The sequence below is a fragment of the Trichosurus vulpecula genome, chromosome 8 (genome assembly GCF_011100635.1).
Source record: "Trichosurus vulpecula isolate mTriVul1 chromosome 8, mTriVul1.pri, whole genome shotgun sequence".
NCBI classification, from domain to species: Eukaryota; Metazoa; Chordata; class Mammalia; order Diprotodontia; family Phalangeridae; genus Trichosurus; species Trichosurus vulpecula.
In genome coordinates, this window is record NC_050580.1 from 51,261,635 (window position 1) to 51,275,709 (window position 14,075).

The following is a 14,075-nucleotide window of genomic DNA, read 5'->3' on the forward strand; positions in this document are numbered from 1 at the left end:
TCCAAATTAATATAGACTTCCCTCTTCCCCAATATATTCTAGAGAGCCCCTCTCCTAGCCATAAAAAAAATAATTAAAATAATTTAAAAGTAATATGTATTATATATTATTAATAATTTAAAGTAATAAGGATGGTTTGAATTTGTAGACCACTGCAAGGTTCTCAGACTTTTTCCTGATGTGATGATCACCACCTAGCAGCCGTGACCCCAATACTTGCTGGCCTCTCCACACCAACAGGAGATCTCCACTGTTTCCGCCATACTTTGGCTGCCAGTGATATGTGCAGAATGTGCTTTTGCTTCAGCTGGATCCATCTAGAGCTGCTCAGAACCTGGGCTTAGGCCTCTTCCCCCAGCTCCTTCTTGCTCTCTGGTTTTTCTCTTCCTATGTGTCACCTGTGCCCATCCGTCACCCTCCTAGGAAATGAAGTCCTGATCAGACAAGCTGCAACAAGGATTTCTCCAGCGGGCATTATGGAGAGCCTATGATGAGCCAGGCCCTTGTGATGGGTACAAGGATACAGAGAGAAGCCCTCAAGGAGCTGACATTCTAGAAGGGGAAGAGGAATAATATGTTACAAGGATACACTGTCGAATAAATAGAAAATGATAGGGCTGGGGGAGGGTGCTAACAACTGGGAATATTAGGAAAGGTCTGGTAGGAGGAGGCACCTGACATGCTTTCTGGGAAGCTAGGGAGTCTATGAGGCAGAGCTGAGGAGGAACAGCATTCCAGGTGTAGGACATAGCATGTGCAAAGGCACATAGGTGGGAGCTGGAATATGGTTTGGGGAAAGAGCAAACAGGCCAGTCTGGCCAGAGCATAGAGTGTGTGAGGAGGAGCATTGTATAATCAGCCTAGAAAAAAGATAATTTGGTTCTCTGCCACCGAGCACAACAGGAAGTGTAGTCCTGTCATTGCCTTAACTCCCTTCCCCCATCACAACCCTGAAGGTCTGATGGTAAAGACAGATAACAGTAGTTAGGACTGGGCAGGTGATGATGGCAGAATGATCGAAATGCAGTGATGACAAATGAATAATGCTGGTGGTGGTGTTGGCAGAATAGGACAGGTGACTGTGACTGGTGAACAGTCCTAAATGAGACCACCTAGGCTTGGCCCTCCCTGGCCTCCACCTGTCCATCCACCTGTTGGGGGAATCTCCTGGGAATGGCCTAGATGGGCTCAAGGGGAATGAGGAGGAGGGGAGCTGAGGGAGGGAGGGGGGCAGATGAAGGAGGGAAGGGGGAGCTGGAGGGGACCTGAGGGGGGAGCTGAGGAGGGGAGGGCGAGGGGGGAGCCAGGGGAAAGCAGATGGGAGGAGACTAGAGAGGGAGGGGGAGATAAGGGAGGGAGGGGGGCAGATGAAGGAGGGAGGGGGAAGCTGAGGGAGGGAGGGGGAGACTAGAGAGGGAGGGAAGGAGCCTCAACCAGGGAACAATGCTATATAAGGGGAGAGCTGGGCCCAGTGTATTTCCTCCCATGTCTAGCTCAGCCTTGAGCACCTGCTCTGCAGGAAGTAGATGGGGACTCGGCTGCAAATCAATCTTTTATCTCAGCTTCCTGTTTTCTGTCCCTGGGGGCCCGACTTACAGTCAGAGTTCCAAACCACTTCACACCAACTTCTTTAAACTGTCATCTCTGGCCCCCTTGGCTGGGGGAGGAGGCCCTCCTGGTGGGGCACAGAGGGCTTGGGCCCGCCACAGCCAAGGTGGCGCCGGCTCCGGACCACAGCTCAATCCATCTGATCTTGCCTCCATTCTGCATTTAACTGGTATAACTAAATGCAGAAGTCCCCTGAGTCTCTCTTCCTTTTCCTCTCCTCCCACGGTTTTCCCATTCTTCCTCTTTTCTCAAGCCCTCTGGTCCCTCACCAACCATAATGTAAGAGCTGAAGGGACCTGGGGATCCTCCACCAATTCACACCCCTCACTGACCAGAGGAGCAAGTGGAAGCCCAGAGAGGGGGAAATAACTCGGCCAAGGTCAGGAGGCCAAGAAGGGCTCTTGACTCTTCCATTGGATGAGCTGGGCCTAGCCCAGTCAAGGGGAGGAAACCCAAAACAACAATAATCAGTCATGGGCCTCCACCTAGATCAGTTTAACCTGGGAGCTGGAATCCTGGGTAGGGAAGAAAAAAGTTACATCTTAATTTTCTAACTAAAAACAAATATTTCCTTCCAGGATGAATTTTTAAAATATACGTTACTCAGGGGAAGGGGATGAGAAGGAGGTGTGTGATAGAAGGGAGGGCAAATTGGAGGAAGGGGTAATCAGAATGCATGCCATCTTGGGGTGGTGGGAGGGGAGAGATGGGGAGAAAACTTGGAACTCAAAATCTTGTGGAAGTGAATGCTGAAAACTAAAAATAAATTAATAGGAAAAAATAATTTATATATTATTCAGAGAAGGGATCCATGGGCTTGAGACTGCCAAAAGTATCCATGAAGTTAAAAGGTTTAAGAGCTCCTGACCAAACTGCCTATTAAACCCGGATTCTAGGCCTGGTCTTCTACATATCTTTCCTGAAAACTGGCTGGAAATACTTTTCTCCCAGTAGCCCTCTCAGTGGGCACTGCTATTTACCGTGCACACGGAATCATCTCTCAAAGGCACAGGTCTGCCTGCTCAAAAGCCTTCCAAGGTCCCCATTGTTTCTAGGTAACCCTCTTGGCTCTCAGTAAACGTTCCTGTACCCCTCATCCAGACACAGGTTATCCAAATACATTCTAGAGTTTACCGAGCCTCTATGCATATCAAAACCAAGTAAAAAGGTTCATAAAGAAAAATTCTCCTGGCTTCTCACACTCCAGGCTAGAACTCCTGATGCTGGCATTGAAAGTTCTCCACAATCCTGCTGCCACCCGCCGGCCTACCCAGGTTTGTTCACAAAGCTCCTCTTCTGGAACTCTCCAGGCCAGTCCAACTGGCCTAACAGCTGTTCCCCAACTCTCTTCTCTGGGCCTTCAGCCAAGCTGTCTCACCAAGCCTCCCGGCTGGCCCAGTTCTCAGAAGCCAGAGCTTCCCTCAAGGCCCAGCTCAGGGGCACCTGTTCCCCAAAACTTTCCCAAACCACCCCTACCTCTGCCCCACCCTCTCACCCACTTCAGTTCTTTCCTTATCTGTGTACCAGTTGTATATCCCCTTTCCAAACCTAAGTCTGCTGAGAGCACCTAGGCATCCCAGGTCAGATGCCAAGCCTGGCACACAGCAGGCCCCTAATACAGAAATGGTGGTTGAATGTAAAGACCCTTTACCACATCAATAAGGAGTCTTCTTTGCCAAGATTCCATTAGCTTAGGACCATCACCACCCCCCCACCCACCACAGTACCTCCCAGTAGATGACCCAAGACTAGGCATTAAACGACCTGGGTAGCCCTGGATGTATTATGAATTTTCTGTGCAACCTCAGACAAATCTGGACCTCTCTGGACCTCAGATTCCTCAACTGTCAGGTGGGTTCTGTGAGGATCCAGTGGGAGCAATAAAAGCACCTGGTCTCTCCCTGCTCCAGTCCATCCTCTACTCAGCTGTCAGTGAGCAAGTCACCACCACCACCCCTCACTCAAGAAACTCCACTGGTTCCCTATCACCTCCAGGATTAAATATAAAATTCACCAGCTCCCTCTCCCCAACCCCTGCAATACCTTTTTAGTCTCTCTCTCTCTCTCTCTCTCTCTCTCTCTCTCTCTCTCTCTCTCTCTCACTCTCATATCCAGAGACACTGGCTTTTGTTAGTTTGGAACAAGACATTTCATCTCCGAACAATCTATGTCTCCTCACTTCATTCAGGTACCAGATAAAAATCCCACTTTCTACAGGACTTTCCCAACCCCTCCCCCTTTAATTCAGGGCCTTCCCTCTGTCCATAATCTCCAATTTGTCCTTGAGAGCAGGGACTGTCTTTTGCCTTTCTTTGTATCTTCAATTCTTAACACCGTGCCTGGTGATTAGTAGGGACTTAATAAATGTTTATTGACTGACTCTGGAAAGTACAAAAAAGACTTGTGTGAACTGAGGCAGAGTTAGGGTGAGCAACAACCATGAATGCCCTAAGAACTCTGAACGACAATGATGGACCAACCAAGCCTGCTACCCGCCTCTTGACCGGGGGGGGGGGGGGGGGGGGGGGGGGGGGGATGGATTCAGGCTGCAAATGGAGACATCTACTTTTTGGGCAAAGTGGGAATTTGTTTGGCTTGATTGTGCATATTTGTGACAAAAGTTTTGTCTTCGTTTTTCTGGGGGGGAGGAGTAAATTTTTGTTCATTAAAAAATTTTAATAAAAAAATAGAAAAATTATGAAGCACCACATACATGTAAAATCAGTCAACAAGCCTTCATTAAGGACCTCCCATGTGCTAGGCCCTGGGGATACAAATGTAAAGAATGAAATACCCCCTGCCCTCAAGACACTTCCATTATAATACATGGGGATAAAAATAGTTCACATTCATATAGAGAGCCAACATTTATAAGGTACTTCCCTTACAGTAACACTATGAGGAGGCAAGCAGCAGCATTACTTCCATTTTCCAGAAAGGGAAACTGAGGCACAGGAATGTAAAGTGACTCACCCAGGGTCACACAGTAGTCTAACTCTGCTCTGACTCCTCATTATTATTTTCTGGTAAATTAGTGCCAGTTCAGGTACCCAGTGGCCACTTTGTGGAAGAGGGACAGGAATAATGAGGCAGTAACCAGTATTTATTAGTTGCCTACTATGAGCCAGCACACTGCTGGGCCCTCCCTGGATTGGCCAAGACTAGTTTTATTTGGAGCCCAAGGGAGGGAAGAATTTAGCACTCTTGAAGGATATCTATCTATCACCTTCCATACCTATTCCTTCCACCCAGAACTCAAAGTTCTCTCTTCTCTCAATCTCTCTCTCTCTCTCTCTCTCTCTCTCTCTCTCTCTCTCTCTCTCTCTCTCTCTGTCCTTCCCTGCTCCCCCATTGTGTGTCTCTCTGTTTCTGTCTGTCCATCTGTCTGTCTGTCTCTCTCTGTTCCTTCCCCCTTCTCTGTCTCTCTCTGTCCCTCACTCCCTCTCTGTCTCTCTCTCCCACTCCCTCCATTCCTCTCCCCCTCCCCCTCCTCTCTCTCCACTCCATTTCTCTCCCCCTCCCCCTTCTCCACCCCATTTCTCTCCCCCTCCCTCTCTTCCTCCCTCCATTCCTCTCCCCCTCCCCCTCCTCTCTCTCCACCCTTTTCTCTCCCCTTTCCCCTTCCCCAATATCAACTGGTAGTCTAGCTCAGACTAGGTCTTCCCCCATCAACCTCAGTGCTAACTCAACAGTAAGGAATCCAAGAGACAGGTGGCTTTGGAGAACATTCTTTCCTCTTGTTACTCAGAATCCTTTCCCTAGGAAATGCAAGGGTTGCCTGGGGTCCAGTTTCCTGCCTCACCTCTAACTTAAAGAGCAAAATTTCGGTTCAACTGCCAGTGACCAGGCTACGTGACTCCGGGCAATTCATCTGGGAATTGCTCATCTCTAAAATGCAGGATTAAAAGATCTCTTAGACTTGTGGGCTGAATTTGGGAGGCTCAGATCCTGGCTCTGTTACTTACTACCTGAATAATTTGGGGAGTCACTTAATCTCTCTGAGCCTCAGTTTACCCAGCTGTAAATAAAGGAGGTGAGCATCTAAGGGCCCTTCCAGCTCTAGCTTTATGATCCTATTCTGGCTCTAACATTCTGGGATGTTGCTGGGTAAATCAAGAAGTGTCAGAAGACTCACTACCTGCCCTTGGGATTGTTGTTGGGGTTTTTTTAAGGCCTTTAAGGTTATTTAACTTCGTTTTTATTTATCATCTTCATATTTATTCTATATATACAGGTATAAACACACACTTGTTTTCCCCCCAATTAGGTACTTGAGAGAAGCGATGGTTTCATCCTTTGTCTTTCTATCCCCAGCACCTAACACAGTGCCAGACACATAGCGGGCTCTTAACAAAGACTTGTTCATTGACTGGTATAAAGCACTGCCCTCAGTGCCGGCAAAATAGAGATGAAAAATGATCCCAACAAATTTCAGGAGTTTGTAATCTATGAGGGGAAATGTGCCAGGTAAGCAGAGGAGAATAATACAAAGGCAGAATGTGAATGGGATAGGGCAGCTAGGTGGCCCAGTGGGTAGAGCACTGGCGTTGGGGTCAGGTGGACCCAAATTCAAATCCAGCCTCAGACACTTGACATTTATTAGCTGTGTGACCCTGGGCAAGTCACTTAACTCCAACTGCCTTCCCAGCTCGCCAAAAATGTGAATGGGACAAAGGCAAAATTCAGACCAAGTGCTTCAGAAAATCTGAAGCTTGAGATCACTTTTAGTTGAGGGGAAATACAGAAGGGCCTCCTGGCAGAGGTGGCCCCTGAGCTGGGCCTTGAAAAAAGAGACAGTGAGGTTCCAATCAGGAGGAACAGGCCAATCAGCCTGTACTAAATTTGGAAACAGCAGGCCCAAAATCAGAGCTAATCGTCAGGACAATAATGAGAAAATCAGTCTAGAAAGGTAGGTTGGAGGCAGATTGTGCAGGCTAAGGAGACTGTGGTGACAAGGAGCCAAAGACGGTTTTAGAGAAAGGGAGTAACTCCTCAGATCTATGCAAAAGGATGGTTGCTATGGCAATTATGTGAAAGGCAGGGTTGATTTCCATCTTGACTCTGGGAGCCTCTAAGTTGTCATTTAAAAAAAATTTTTTTTAGCCAATTGGGGTTAAGTGACTTGCCCCAGGTCACACAGCTAGTCCTCCTGACTCCAGGGCCAATACTCTATCCACTGGGCTACCTAGCTGCCCCAAGATGTCTTCTTAAGAGGAGGCAGGGAAGAGTCATCTAGGTCAGGGCTTCTTAAACTTTTTCCCCTCTCATTCCCTTCAGCGCTTCTTAAATTATGGGTGGAGACAATGATAGGGCTACTCTCCCCCAGCCCATGGGAGAGGAATGAGGACACCCCTGTCTCTCCATCAAATGTGGAGACCCTACAGCTTATTAAGGGCCAGGGAACCCAACCTTCCAAGAACCCTGAAGTTTATTTATACTATTTAAACTCCCCTAAATATACTGTACCATTCTGCCAACCTGACCAATGAAGGCTGTTCCTTAATTTCACTCTGTCCTTTCTAGGGATCCAAGGTATCTATTTTTTTGTCCTACCCCTGGCTTCCTTCAAGTCTCTACCCTCTGCAAGAAGCCTTTCCTAGGGCTCCTCGATCTCAGCACCTTCCCTGCCATGATTATGGCCAATTCACCCTGTCTATGCTGTTACACATGTATGAATCTCATCTCCCCCAAGTGAACCGCAGAATCTTAGGGTTTGGAGGTTTGGGAATCTTCTAGAGAAATTCACCCCTGAAACAGAATCCTTTCTAAGACCTACTGGATAGATGGTCAGCCAGTCTCTGCTTGAAGTCACCCCCCCAGTGAGGGGAAATCAACTGCCCTCTCCCCAAGTCTGCCCATTCTGCTTCTGGATTGCTCTAATTATTGGGGAGAAGTTTCTCTTCTAACAACTCCCCATTGCTCTTAGTTTGAATACAAAGTTAATCCGCCTTCCACCAGACCACCCACCACAGATGGTTTAGTTAGGCAGTTAAACCATTAGACTCAAGGAACTCACAGTTCCTTGAGAAAAGGAGCTGTCTTTTGCTTGTCTTTCCGCTGCCTGACTTAGCACCGTGCCTGGCACATAGCAGACACTTAATGAACGGTTATTGACTGACACACACACAAGGTTGCACAAGCAAGGACCCTAGCTATATATATATAATTTGAACTTTGGACCTTTATCCTTCGGCTTTTACAGTCCTGTCCTGGGATGGTCTCAAGCCATTCACTCTTAATAAACACAAAGCAAAGCTGGGGTCCCCCTACACCAATGAAAGCCCCTCTTTCCCCAGGGCCTTAGCTGACCCCTGGCCTGGAGTTCTCTTAGGGAGCCACCTGGATGGATGCCCACTCACCACTTTGCAGACGAAGGGCAGAGAGTGGGCCATTGTCCCGGGACTCTGACTCCGCTCCCACCTCGCCGGGGGCCGCCGGACCAGCGGTTCCAGTCTTCAGAGTCGCCATGCCTCCGGCCGCCCAGTGTCAGGCGTCCAACAGCCAATGGGTCCGCAGCCAGGCGGTGATGCCGGGCAGAGAGGGCCGCGTCAAGGGCCCGGGACGCCGGGACCTAGACACACCCCCACGTAATGCCCGTGGCGTCCGGTAGGTGGCACAGCCTCCCCGCTCGCGCCCGGTCGGCGAGCGGGTCAAGCCCATTTGGCGCAGGCGCGCTGTTGCAGGCGGATGGATCCGGGCTGCGCTTCCTCCAGCCAGGCCTGCGAGCTTCCTTCCAGCTGAGCCGGAGTGGGACTGGGGAGGGGGCGGCCACCGCAGCAGAGGACGCGCGCGCGCGCCGCCACCCTTCCCCCCCTCCCCCCGCCCCGCCCCGCCCCACCCCTCCCGCCGCGCTCCCGGGGTGGGGGCAGCAGCCGCCGCCGCCGCCGCCGCCGGCCCTCTAGTCCGGCCGGGCAGCCGTCGATTCCGTCCCTCCCTCCTGCACTCCCCCCTCCCTCCAGCCCGGGCCGCCGGTGCCCCGAGGGCTGGGATCGTGGGAGCCGCCGCGTTCCAAAATCTAACGTCGTGTGTCGGGGCTGCCCGGGCGGCGAGCGCTGCATTCCAAAATCGAACCTTGGCGGCGGCGGCGTTCGGAAGCGGAACTCTCCTGGGGCCGCGGCGGCTACATTGTTTCCTCCTCCTCCCTCCGGCTCTGTTCTTCCCTCCCTGACCCGGGCCGCGCGGTGGTCTCTGCTCCTCGGTCCAGCCGCTCGTCCACTCTCCTGCCCTCTTCCTGCTCCTTCCTTCCTTCTCCCCCCCCACCCCCCAGCGCTCCTTTGTACCCCTCCCACTGGGGACGCCCCCCCACCCCCCGCTTCCACCCAACCCCCGGCCGCATGGACTGTCCCGCAGCCCACTGATGTCGCCGGCGGCGAGGTGGATCGGACCGCAGCGCTCAGAGAGAGGTGAGTGCCTGGCCTTCGGGGGCTCTGGCCCCAGCGGCCGAGTCTGGGTGGAGATCGCCAGCCCCGGAACCGACTGGTCCTTGTCCCGCTCCCGCCCTCCCCGCGTCCGTTCCCCTCCCCCACCCGAGGACCGAAAGGTTTTGAATTCTCCCGGGAGTTGCTGTCACCGTCGTAGACCCGGGGAATAAGCCATCTTCTGAGTTGGGCCCCGGGCCCTTGGGGCAGGCGAGAGGAGCGCCAAGTTTGTGGGTCCTCACTGCCCCGGGGCCTACCGGAGGATTCGACTGGGGTTTCTGTGGGGACTGGCAAAAACCCCACTCCTGAGGAGACTCGGACAAACTCCTCCTTTCCAACCCTTTATCTCCTTCCACCCAAGAGCTTGGAGCCTCAGTCCCGGAATTGGAGGGGCAGGGATGGGGCGGGGACCCGGGGAAATGCCAGCTTTCCCTCATAGTGGGACTGTGCAGGATGGGCATGTGGCTGATGGAGGGAGGGAGGAGGAATTAAGCTGCCAGCATGGGGTGGGGTCAGACTGGACCAAAGGGGGGGTGGTGTGGAGAGAGAAGCCATTTCATCGTCTCTGGGGGTTTGCCAGCACTGCCCAAAGCTCTGTCTTCCCTTCCCCCTTCCATTCCCCCCATCCCCACCGTATACCCTGTAACCGTGTAACCTGCTGACTGAGCCTGAAGCCTGACAACAGGGGTGCTCACGCCGGCCTGGGGACAATGCTCCTTGTTCCACAGCCTGTAGCCCCTATCCCCGGCCCATGCCTTAGGACTCAGGCTCAGACACCCGAGTTTGGGCCGCCTGTACCCGGGACAGTACTTCAGAGGATCGGTTTCCTTGATTTGGCCCCCCACTGAAGATACTCTCTTTGACTGGGGCTGCTCCTTTTAACCTACCGTCCCCACTGTCTGCATCCTTGGGTAGCCAGGGAGAGCAGCCTTGGAAACAAAGCCCCCTGTACCACCTAGAGGGAGCTGGTCTTGCACATGTGAATTGTATCTCTCCCCTTCCCCGCCCCACTTCTGTCTGGACTCCTTCCATCAGCCTAGGCCTGTGTTAGACATCCAGGACTGCGGTCATCGAAAGGGACCTTAGAGAATATTTAGGCCAACCTCTTTATATTACTTTGGGGCAAACTGAGGCATGGAAAAGAAAAGGGGCTTGCCCAAAGTTAGGGTCATAGGATTTTGACCTGGAAAAGAGTTTAGAGGTAATCTAGTCCATCTTTCTCGTTATGCAGATGAGGAAACTGAGGCCCAGAAGTGACACAGTCACGCATTGAATTACTTCCTGATGCTGGGAGAGATGTAGCAACTAATAGAAACCAAAACTATTACTTGAGCAGGCAGTGGCCAAGACAGACTGAGCCGGGCCCAGAGAGGCTTAACATGTGCTCAGCTGGGCTGCAGATCTAGGCATAGGGAAAAAAGAGGTTTGGAGGAGGTACCCAGCTGTTAGGTTTATGGTTCAGAGTGGGGTACTGGCCCCAAGGCATTCCTGTGTCCCACACTTGCCTTCTCTTACTGGGGTCCTGAGCTCTGATGTCTCAGCTGCTTTGGGATCCCAGGCCTTGTCTTTCTTTTTATTTTTCAAAGTAACCGTCCTGTCAGGCAGGCTAAGATGTCCGTGTGGTGGGTGGGGAGTTATTAGAGCTTTTTTTGGCGGGGAGGTGGCGGGTGGTAACTGTTGAGGTAACCTTTGGGTCCTTGGCTTTCCTTAGAGCTTGCTCATAGGCCTGGTCGTGCTGAGTGAGTATTCTTCATGTTTAGGGATACCCAAGGTAACTAGAAGAACAGGAAGGGTGGTATGGCTCAGTAGGGGCTCTGATGTTCAGAAGCCCCACATTTCATCTTTCTTCTTCCACTTTGATTTGGGATGGGAAGGGGAGCCAGGAAACTTGGGGGGGAAATAGAGAGATCCTAACTTTCTAGTTGAATGTCATCTTCATGCCTGACTGATCACTAGGGTAGCTTCTATTCCCGGGGCACACTGCCAGCAAGGGAGACACACAACGGTTCCTTGTTCCCTCGCCATGACCACCTCGGAGTACCTGAATTCCAGGCTCTTAGAGCAGTAGCTGATAGGAGAGTCAGAGAAAAACTTGGAAATTTCCTTGGCAAAGAAACCCATCTCTAAGGAGAGTTGGGGTAGTGGGGGAGAAAGGGATATGGGGCACTTATCTCTTAAGAGCCTTTTGTCCCCATCCCTGGTACATGTCACAGGAGGAAGAAAAATTATTGGTTCTTCTTGAGGCATGGTTTAGAAGTGTCCGGACTCATATCCTTTGGCACAGAGCTGGGGCCAGCCTTTGCCTTTCTTGGAGGCTGGTGCCTTTGCTACCCACTAGCTGGTTCCAGCCACACTTTCTCCCTCAAAGAAGAGTTGGGGAGAGTCCTGTAGCCAAGCTCAAAGTTCCTTACTCCCAGTTTTGTGAGTCTATTCCATATGACTCCCCTCTCCCTCCTCATCTTTCAAGATAATGGCTGGAAGCCTCTCTAAAACTGTGGTCCTTCCCCTCCGTTCCTCAGTGGCCACCATCAGCTTTGTCACGACTTGGGGATGAGGTTCCCAAACTGAAGGGCCTGAAGTGGGAACATTTCCAGTTCCCTCATGGACCACTTCCTCATCTCCATCCCATTCCCATCCTCTGGGACCTATGCTTGAGCCCCTGAGATCAGTCTAGGACATACAACTTCCACTGCGGCTGCATTCTATAAATTTGCCCCATACCTCGTGCATCCCAGGCTATCTTCCTCTTTGTAGCTGAAGTTCCTAGTGAAACTCAGCCCTTCTGATCCTGCCAGTCTCTCTGTCCCCTAAAGTGGCCACACTGAAAGCTCGTGGAAAACTGGCTTAAAATATGGGTCCCGGCCTTGGGAGAGGGACAGAGAAGGCTCTATCCTTCTCCTTCCCCATACCAGCCCACCAAATAAGATGAGATATCTGAAATAAAAAGGAGGAGTTGATACCAGGGTGGAGCTCTGGTGGGCTGGAAGCAGCTAGAGCCTTTTACATCCGGTCAGCACCATCCCCAGGGGCTCCCGAGGGGATGCTTGCTTGGCTGGCCCCTTGGGAAATCCCCATCAGCTTCGTCAAGGCTCAGGAGGTCTCCATCTGGGTGTGAGTGCTGGGGATGAGGAGTGGGAGGGAGTACCCACCTCTCATTAGCCACCAAAAGGAGGCACAGGAAGATTCCCTCTAGCCAGAGGGACAAGATCAGGGGCCTTGAGGCTGAAACGGATCCCCAAGAGTGTTGTTAAGATGATAACCCAGGGGGACACGAACTGGACTCTTCACTGGACATTATTAGGATATTTCTTCAGAGTTGCTGGAGGGTAAAGACCTAAATCCTGCCCTCCATGGGCTGGTGAGAGGACACTCCTCTTCTACAACCACAGACTGAGCTCTTAACTCCAACTGGTTGCTTTGCCAGTTCGATGGGTCACAAGGGAAAGTGGTTTAGACACTGGATGGTTCTGGGCAGTCTCTCCTAACTATTGGAGACACATCCCCTGCTGATGGTAGGTCATTTCGTTTAGCTAGGACATAATGTGACTCCTCCAGAGATGGAGAGATCTTCATAGGTTACTCACCCTCATCGCAACCTGGTGAAGCAAGGAAGGATTAGAGGTGATTACCTCTCCCCCTTCCCATCTTTTATAGCTTGGTCCCAGAAAGATGAAGTCACTTGCTAGATGAAACAGCAAGCATCAGAGCTGGAGTGCCTTCTAACCCTCTTGACTTCTGACATGTGCCTTGTCTTCATGTTGGCTGGGAAATGGGAGGGGGTGGTCCTGGTCCTGACTTAACCCATCTGTCTTCCTGTCCTCCTTGGAGCAGGAGGGAGATTTTTCTCTCTGAGAAATGTTCAGGCTCTTTGTTCCCAGCTATCTCCTTCCTACCATCATGGAGCTTCTTGGGCTGAGCCCAGTCTTTTCCTAACTAGCAGAGATCCTGGGGGCTACATGGAACAAGATGAGAGTCAGAGGATGGGACTCAGACATCCTGACTGGAGCTTTGGTTCCCACCCTCCCTTGCTGTTTCTCTGTCTTTTTATGGGTAGGGGGTTGTGGTGGGAACTGTGGTTTTGAGATTTTCTGGGCTAAACCACACAGATCCCCAAGTCAGAGCAAAGAGTTGGAAGGAAGAACAAAAACCCATTTATTCTGGCCTCCAGGCAGGGCCTCTCTGCTTCAACCATCCCTAGTAGGTGACTGTCCCCCTGCTCCTTAAAAGTTACGCCACAGAGGGAGAGTGCATAACCACCCTTGGCCTGTGCTCCGTTATTTGTTGTGAGAGCCAGCCATAGAGATGGGCAAGGTAGACAGCCACTGGGGCAGAAAACATGGGCAGGGACTCAACGAAAGGAACTTTTAAATCTGATTTTATTACAAGCATGTTTTTCATGTCCGTGGTGTATAGAGTTGGTTGTTATCAGTTAAGCTACATGTGACAGCCTGGGGCCCTCTAGTAGACGGTAACCATGGAGATGAAATTGTCCAGCCTTGCCTAGAGCTTGGCTCTGCTCTTCGGCCCATCAGTCAGGTCTTCTTCAGGTCTACCCTGAACATGCCTTGCTGCATCGAGAGTCACTTTCTGTTCTGCCCCCTTTGGAGCTGGAGAGCAACAGCTAGCATCTCCTCCTTGCCAGGCCCCCAGGGAGTAGGGGCCAGTCCCCGAGGCACTGGGCTAAGGTGGCTACTGGGTGCTAGTCCCCAAAGAAATCTCAGGAGCTCTGAGAGCACTTGGGGTGCCCAAGGACTTGCTTTAGATGGAGGCAGCATGACCCAATGCAGAAGAGTTCTGGGCTTGGAGTCAGAAAGACCTGAGTTCAAATCTTACCTCTGGTATTTATTTGCTATGTGACCAGAGGCCTGGTGACTTCTATGGTGTCTTCTGGTTCTGTCTAAATCCAGGATGTTCTTTCTTCTTGATCCTCTAGAGAGAGGCAACTGATGGACTGGGTCAGTTTGGGGAGCTATGACTCTGGGGCTGTAGCCTTAAATCCTGGTTTCTAGAACTTTGACCAAAGCACATTCCCTCGGGATATTCTCTTGG

The 14,075-nt window shown here is 51.4% G+C and overlaps 1 protein-coding gene across 1 annotated transcript in view; it reads left to right on the forward strand.

Annotated features, from left to right (window-relative positions):
• Nucleotides 1–8,439: 8,439 nt before the first annotated feature.
• The window catches only part of CSK (C-terminal Src kinase), a 35,264-nt gene continuing 29,628 nt past the window's right edge, over nt 8,440–14,075 (forward strand). The window contains exon 1 of the mRNA XM_036734486.1: nt 8,440–9,011. The gene's annotated coding sequence lies outside the window, so the exon portion shown is untranslated. The remainder of the gene's footprint in view (nt 9,012–14,075) is intronic.